The sequence below is a fragment of the Chiloscyllium plagiosum genome, chromosome 45 (assembly GCF_004010195.1).
Source record: "Chiloscyllium plagiosum isolate BGI_BamShark_2017 chromosome 45, ASM401019v2, whole genome shotgun sequence".
Taxonomy (NCBI): domain Eukaryota; kingdom Metazoa; phylum Chordata; class Chondrichthyes; order Orectolobiformes; family Hemiscylliidae; genus Chiloscyllium; species Chiloscyllium plagiosum.
Genome location: NC_057754.1, coordinates 7301599 through 7308246, shown reverse-complemented (window position 1 = coordinate 7308246; position 6648 = coordinate 7301599). Strand labels below are relative to the sequence as shown.

At 44.0% G+C, this 6648-nt stretch overlaps 1 long non-coding RNA gene across 1 annotated transcript in view; it reads left to right on the top strand.

Moving 5' to 3' along the window:
• LOC122544040 overlaps nt 1-6163 on the top strand; it is a 14846-nt gene extending 8683 nt beyond the window's left edge. The window contains exons 2-3 of the long non-coding RNA XR_006310233.1: nt 3233-3330; nt 5016-6163. This is a non-coding gene — a long non-coding RNA (uncharacterized LOC122544040). The remainder of the gene's footprint in view (nt 1-3232; nt 3331-5015) is intronic.
• The last annotated feature ends 485 nt before the right edge of the window (nt 6164-6648 follow it).

Here is a 6648-nt window from a genome sequence, read left to right as displayed (position 1 = left end):
GTACAATGCAACATTTGTTGAACTCTGAAAGACTGAATGGAGCCAAGAGTCTGGTGAGGTCCGTGTTAGAGGCAAATATTTAACAGACCGATCAACTGTCCAAAGTTATCAAAGATTGCTTTCCCTCGCACCCCAAAATGAAAGTGTTTCTGTCAATTGTGTCCACCTCCAGACTTTTAGTCTGCTCTTATATCCCTAAGGAGAGATTAGTCTCCAGCTGATTCTCACCCATTGGGTTACTCTTAAAAATGTAACAATAACAGGCAAGCTACTGAGGGATCTTCTGGTGCCATGGAATTGTTCCAACCTTTAATCCAGTAAATATCACAGAATCCCTACAGTGTGGAAACACATCCACACAACCCTCTGAAGAGCAACCCACCCAGGTCCACTTCCCTGCCCTCTATTTTCTCATGACTAATATACCTAATCCACAGATCCCTGAATACGATGAACAATCTAGCATGGCTAATTCACCTAACCTGCAAATTTTTTGAATATGGGAGGATACTAGAGCACCTAAAAGAAACACACAGACATGGGGACAATGTGCAAATTCCACACAGACAAACACCCGATGGTGAATCAAACCTGGGTGCCTAGTGCTTGAGGCAGTAATACTAACCACTGAGCCACTGTACTGCCCTATGGATTCATCTCCCACATTTCCTCATCAGACCCAGGAAGTAGAAAACCAACTTTAAAATGGGAGACAGCATTGAATTAAGAGTAGCTGCTGTTTATTGAGATTCTCATTGGCTTGGACGGAAAGCAGCAACAATCCGTATTTAAACCCATTGCAATTCTGCAGAAAATGATGTGTTTGGATCTTTGAAAGAGGCTGGCAGATTATGCCTACATGATTGCTTCTCTTTTCCCAATTGTGACAATCCTTTCCGATTACATATCTACTTCAAACGGTGTATGGCACGACTGAGTGAGCTTCTAGCTGCCCTTCACAGGGCAGCTTTTAGTGAACCAAACCTGAAAACAAGTTGCCTCATTCTCCAACTCAGCCTTCTCCCAGTTCCCATTGGTGGACCTCTACCTCCTCCAGTGCCTGCATCCCTCCAAACGCAAACACTTCTTGGAAGCAAACCTTGAGAGATACATAGCTCCAATCTTTACCCCTTGATAAGACAAGCTGATACCTTGCTGTGAACATTGGGAGCTGACTGCATGCTAATTGGCTGCCTTGTCTCCCTAGTTACAACAGTGACAGTCCTCATTAGTCATTAACATGTCTGTCCAGCAGTCTAAGACATCCTGGGATTCTGGAAGGTGCTGTCAGTTATTTCCTTTGATTTCGCACCTTTCCTGATTTGTCTCCCTCTCAGCAGCTCACTCTACATTTCCCACACCACCTCATCTTCCATTTTGTTTCTATCTGCTTGTCTATCTTGCTGCTTCTACCTGATTATTCTCTCTCTCTCTCTGATCTCTTGCTCTCTCCCTGCATTTTTCCCTTCTCAGCATTTCCCAACGATCTCTACTGTTTCTCAATTATTTTCCATTGGCTCTACGTGTCCTATTCCTATGTATCACATTTGCAAGCAGTCTTTCAGCCTTCCATCTTCACATCATTGCTGTTGTACCGATGTTCGGGTCGGGTGGCTGGATTGTCAACGATGCCAACAATAAAGGTTCAAAGGTACCAGCTGAGATAAAGACCATAAGTAATAGGACGAGGATTAGGCCTCTTGAATCTGCTCTGATATTCAACATTCCTCGCATTCACTCTCCTGCCCTTTCTCTGTAACCCTTGATTCCCTGACCAATGAAGAATCGATCTATCTCAGCTTTAAATATACACAAGATTGTGTCCCCCCACAACCCTTTGTGGAAAATAATTCCAAATATTGCAAATCTGAGAAACAAATTCCTCCTCATCTCAGTTTTAGAGTTCCTTTATTCTGATTCTCTGATCCTCTCAGCATTCACCCTGTCAAGCCCCTTAAGAATCCTGTATATTTCATGTAAGATCGCCTCTCATTCTTCTAAACTTCAGTGAGTAGAGTTCCAACAGCTTTAACCTTTGCTCCAAAGACAATCCCTCCTTATCAATAATCTTCCCAATATACCTTCACTGATCTGCCCTCAAAAAATTGATGTGTTTCCTTAAATAAGGGAGCCATAACTGACCAAAACAGTCCTCCAGGTGTGGTCTCACCAGCATCTTGTTCAGTTACAGTAAGATTTCCCTACTCTTGTACTGCATTCCACTTGAAATAAGGGCCAACATTCCATTGCCCTTCCTGATTACCTGCTGTTCCTGTGTTTCGTGTTCCCCCAAGTTCCTTTGTGTAGCAGCTTTCTCCATTTACATAATATTCTGTTCTTTTGTTCTCTCTTCCAAGGTGATCAACTTCATATCTGCCCACAACGTACACCATTTGTCAATATTATGCCCACTGACATAAACTATCAATATCTCTCGATAACTGTTTGTATTCCTGAAGAAGGGCTTATGCCCGAAACATCGATTCTCCTGTTCCTTTGATGCTGCCTGACCCTCCGATTTAACCACCACCAGCTGGCTCCCAATGGTTATACATTTCTTATGAGCTGCTGTTGTTTTCTTCAATACTTACTTCTGAAGCAGAACCAGTCGTCGTCTTGTCTGAGCCTCTTTCTTAAGCTGCTTGGAATTTTTCACTCATTGTGAACCAACAGTTTACTCACTGTCTGACTCGCAGCCAGCCATGGGGAAGACAAATGGTATGTTGGCCTTCATTGCAACAGGATTCGAGTTCAGATTCGTGGTGCCTTACTGACGTTATACAAGAAGTTGATGAGATCAGCCCTGCGTTATTGTGTGTAGTTTTGGTCTCCCTATCTCAAAGAGGACATTTTCACAATAGACAGAGTGCCCATTGAGACTGCTCACCACTCAATGAGATTATAGCCGATCTGATCATCATCAAACCCACTCTCCTGCCGTTTCCCCATAACCCTCAATTCACTCCTGATTAAAAATCTCTCTGAACAGGCAGTGAATAGATGGATGCAGACTATGAGCAGGCAAATGGGATTAGACTAGAATGGCATCATAGTCAGCACAGACATGGTGGGCTGAATGGCCTTGTCTTCTGATATGCTGTTCTGTATTCTCAATGTGGCTTTGCAATGTCAAAGCAGGCACAGCCATGGGCCAAGTGCTTAAAAATAGGATTAGAATGGGATTTGATTACTGCGGTGGTGTTATTTTTGGACTGTTATTCTCGAACCCCAGGTAACGTTTTGAGGATGGGAGTTCAAATCCAGCCTGAATCCAGAACTGAAGCGATGAGGCGGGGGCTAGAATCAATGCCACAAACTTCCCAGGACCAGGTAAGGCTGTTGTCTGCCCCTTCAGGGAGTCTCTTCTGTTCCATGGGATCCTGCAGTGTAGTGCAGCAGAAATTCAGGACCAGAATTTCAGAGGTTCCATTCCCACCTCAGCCAACAACAGTCAAAATGTGTGCAGCCACATCTACAAACATCTCGATGGGAGATTGTAACAAGCCCCAAACAACCCTCCCATTCAGTTCCATTTTTGAAGAAATTCTGAAGAAGTGTAAGAGCGGATTGGAAACGTGAGCTCTGTTTTCTCTCTGTCTTTGTGCAGATGCTGTCAAACCTGCTGAGTCTCTCCGTCAGCGTCTGTTTCAGATATCTATCACCATCGTATTTAGCGACCGTTCAGCCTTCTCAACTGCTCTGCTATTCCACAATTGTTTGGCTGTGATATCTCAGCTTTATTATGTCACATGCCGGAATTCCCTCTGATTTCTCAGTCCCTTAGTATCTCTCATTGTCTGAAAACACTTATCAGGATCTGTGCCTCTCAGGATCTGGAGACCTGCAAGTGATGTGAACCATCATAGGCCAACATTTTTTCAGCAGTTGAATTCCATCCCGTGATCTTCCCATCCTCACTGTCTATCCTTCAAACCAAACACTTGAACAGTGCTCAGCTCATATCTCCAGTATCTGATGATGGGTCTCATTGAGAGCTCAATTTCCTTTGCTGTAGTTAATATGCGAGACATTGCAGGACATTTCATTTTCATGTTCTATCCACAAGACCATAAGAGGGAACAGTAGAAATAGACTATTCAGTCCATTGAATCTTCACTGCCATTCAATGAAATCTGACTGATCTGATCATCCTCATTTCTACTTTCCTGCCTTTACCCCATGACCATTCCTCTCTTTATTAATTAAAAATCTATTTTAATAAGTCACAACCCTCTGTAGCAAAGAATGCTACAGAATCACTACCCTCCGAGAGAAGAAATTCCTCTTCATCTCTCTCTCAAATGGGCGACCCCTTATCCTAACACATTGACCTCTGGTCCTAGACTCACCCACAGGGGAAACAACCTTTCCATATTTACCTTGCCAAGTCCTTAAGAATCTTCTAAGTTTCAATAAGGCATCATCTCATTATTCTAAACTCCAATGAATACAGGCCTAACCCTACTCAACCTCTTCTCATAAGACAGTTGCTTCATTCTTGGGATCAGCCTGGTGACCGTCATAATGTTAGAAGTTGGGGTGTTTGCCAATGATTCCACAATGTTCAGCATATTTGTGACTCCTCATACCAAAGCAATCCATGTTCATAGAGTACAGGCACAGCCCTACTCATCTTCTCATAAGGCAGTCCCTCCCTACCTCAGATCAACCTTGGTAATCCTTCTGTGGGCTGCCTCCAATGCCAGGATCCTGGTAATAGGGACTTCATTGCTACGATGCAGGATGTTGGTCTCCACATAATGAGGGGAGGAGTTGAAAAAGACTACCCCACAGATATGTCCTTCTGTGGGGAGGCTCAAAGGTGAATTCTGAGCATTAATGAGGAAGGAATTCAAGGGAACCATTGGGATAGAAGGTGTGTGCAATGTTAGGAGGGGAAGACAAGAGATTGGCTAGAGGGAATTGAACCAGAACACAGGCACGATGGGTGGATCAGTCTCCTTCTGTGTCCCAATGTCTGTCATTCTGTGATCTCTCCCTCTCTTTTAAACCAGGTCTACCCTTCAACTGTGGCAAAGACAATGGGAGCTGCAGGCTGAGACTGTGTACAGAGAATGATATTTAAATGAATGGGAAGTGTATCTACATCTTTAAGTGCTGCAAGCCCATTGGGCAACAGTGACCAGCACAAAGCTCTGCTTGATGAGAAATGCAGTTCCTCCTCGAATGTGTCACTGTCAATTAGCAGCTCCCTGCACTGGTGGGAATAAAACTGACTGCATTTATGACCACTTCTGTTCTGTGTTCATTTCTCATGGAGAAGCTCATAGAATCACACAGCAACCAAAGAGGACCTTCAGCCCATCTGGTCATAGACTCTCCCACATGGGGAATTAACGTCTCCACATCTACCCTTTAGAATCCCTCTAGAATCTTCGATGTTTCAAAAAGGTGCGATCTGATTCTTCTTAACTCTATTCAGTACAGATCCTACCCTACTCAATCTTTCCTCATAAGACAATCCCTCTGTTTTGGGGATCAGCCTGGTGACAATTGTAATGTCAGAGTAGAGGTGTTCACCAATGATGGCACAATGTTCAGCACCATTCATGAGTCCTCAGACACCGAAGCAGTCTATGTGCAAATCCAAAAAGATCTGGACAATATCCAGGCTTAGGCTAACAATCGGCAAGTAATATTCACTCCACGCAATTGCCATACAGTGACCATCTCCAGTTAGAGACAATCTACTGCCTCTTGAAAGTCAATGGTGCAATCATGACTGAATTCCCCACTATCAACATCCTTTGGCTTATAATTGAACAGAAACTCATGTGTATTCACAATAAGCACAGTGGTTACACGAGCAGGTCAGAGGCTAGGAATAGTGTAGCAAGTAACTCATCTCCTTACTGCCCAAAGCTAATCCACCATCTACAAGCACCAAGGCAAAAGTGTGTTGGAACATTTGCACTTGCTTGGCTGAGTGTAGCTCCAACAACACTCGACACCATCCAGGAGAAAGTAGCTCTCTTGACATCCACAAACATCCACTCCCTCTACCACTGATGCTAAGTAGCGACAGTGTGTACTATCTATAAAATCACCAGAGATCCTTAGACGGCACTTTCTAAACCCACTTTCAAATGGAAGGACGAGGGAAGCAGACACATGGGAACACTACCACTTGCAAGTTCCTCAGCAATCTATTCCCCGTTCTGACTTGGAAATATATCATTGTTCCTTGTTAGTCTCTGGGACAATATCCTGGAATTCCTTCCCTCAGGGCATTGTGAGTCTACCTACGGAACATGGACTGTATTAGTTCAAGAAGGTAGCTCACCACCGCCTTCCCAAGGTCATCTAGGGACAGGCAATAAATGCTGGGTCAATCAGCGATGCCCGTGTCCCATTACCCTCACAGGCAATGCATTCCAGATCTCTCCTTTCGCCACCACACTCCACCCTTTGGCTGAAGCAATGTTTCCTCAAATCCCCACTAAACCTCCCACATATGACCTTAAAATGGTGCCCCATGTTATTGATCCTTCGATTAAGAAGAGTGGATGCTTTCTATGCATCTCATAATCTTACATACCTCTATCAGGTCCCTTCTCAACCTTCTCTGCTCCAAACAAAATAACTCAAGCTTATCCAGCCTCCCTTCATAGCTGAACTGCTCCCTTT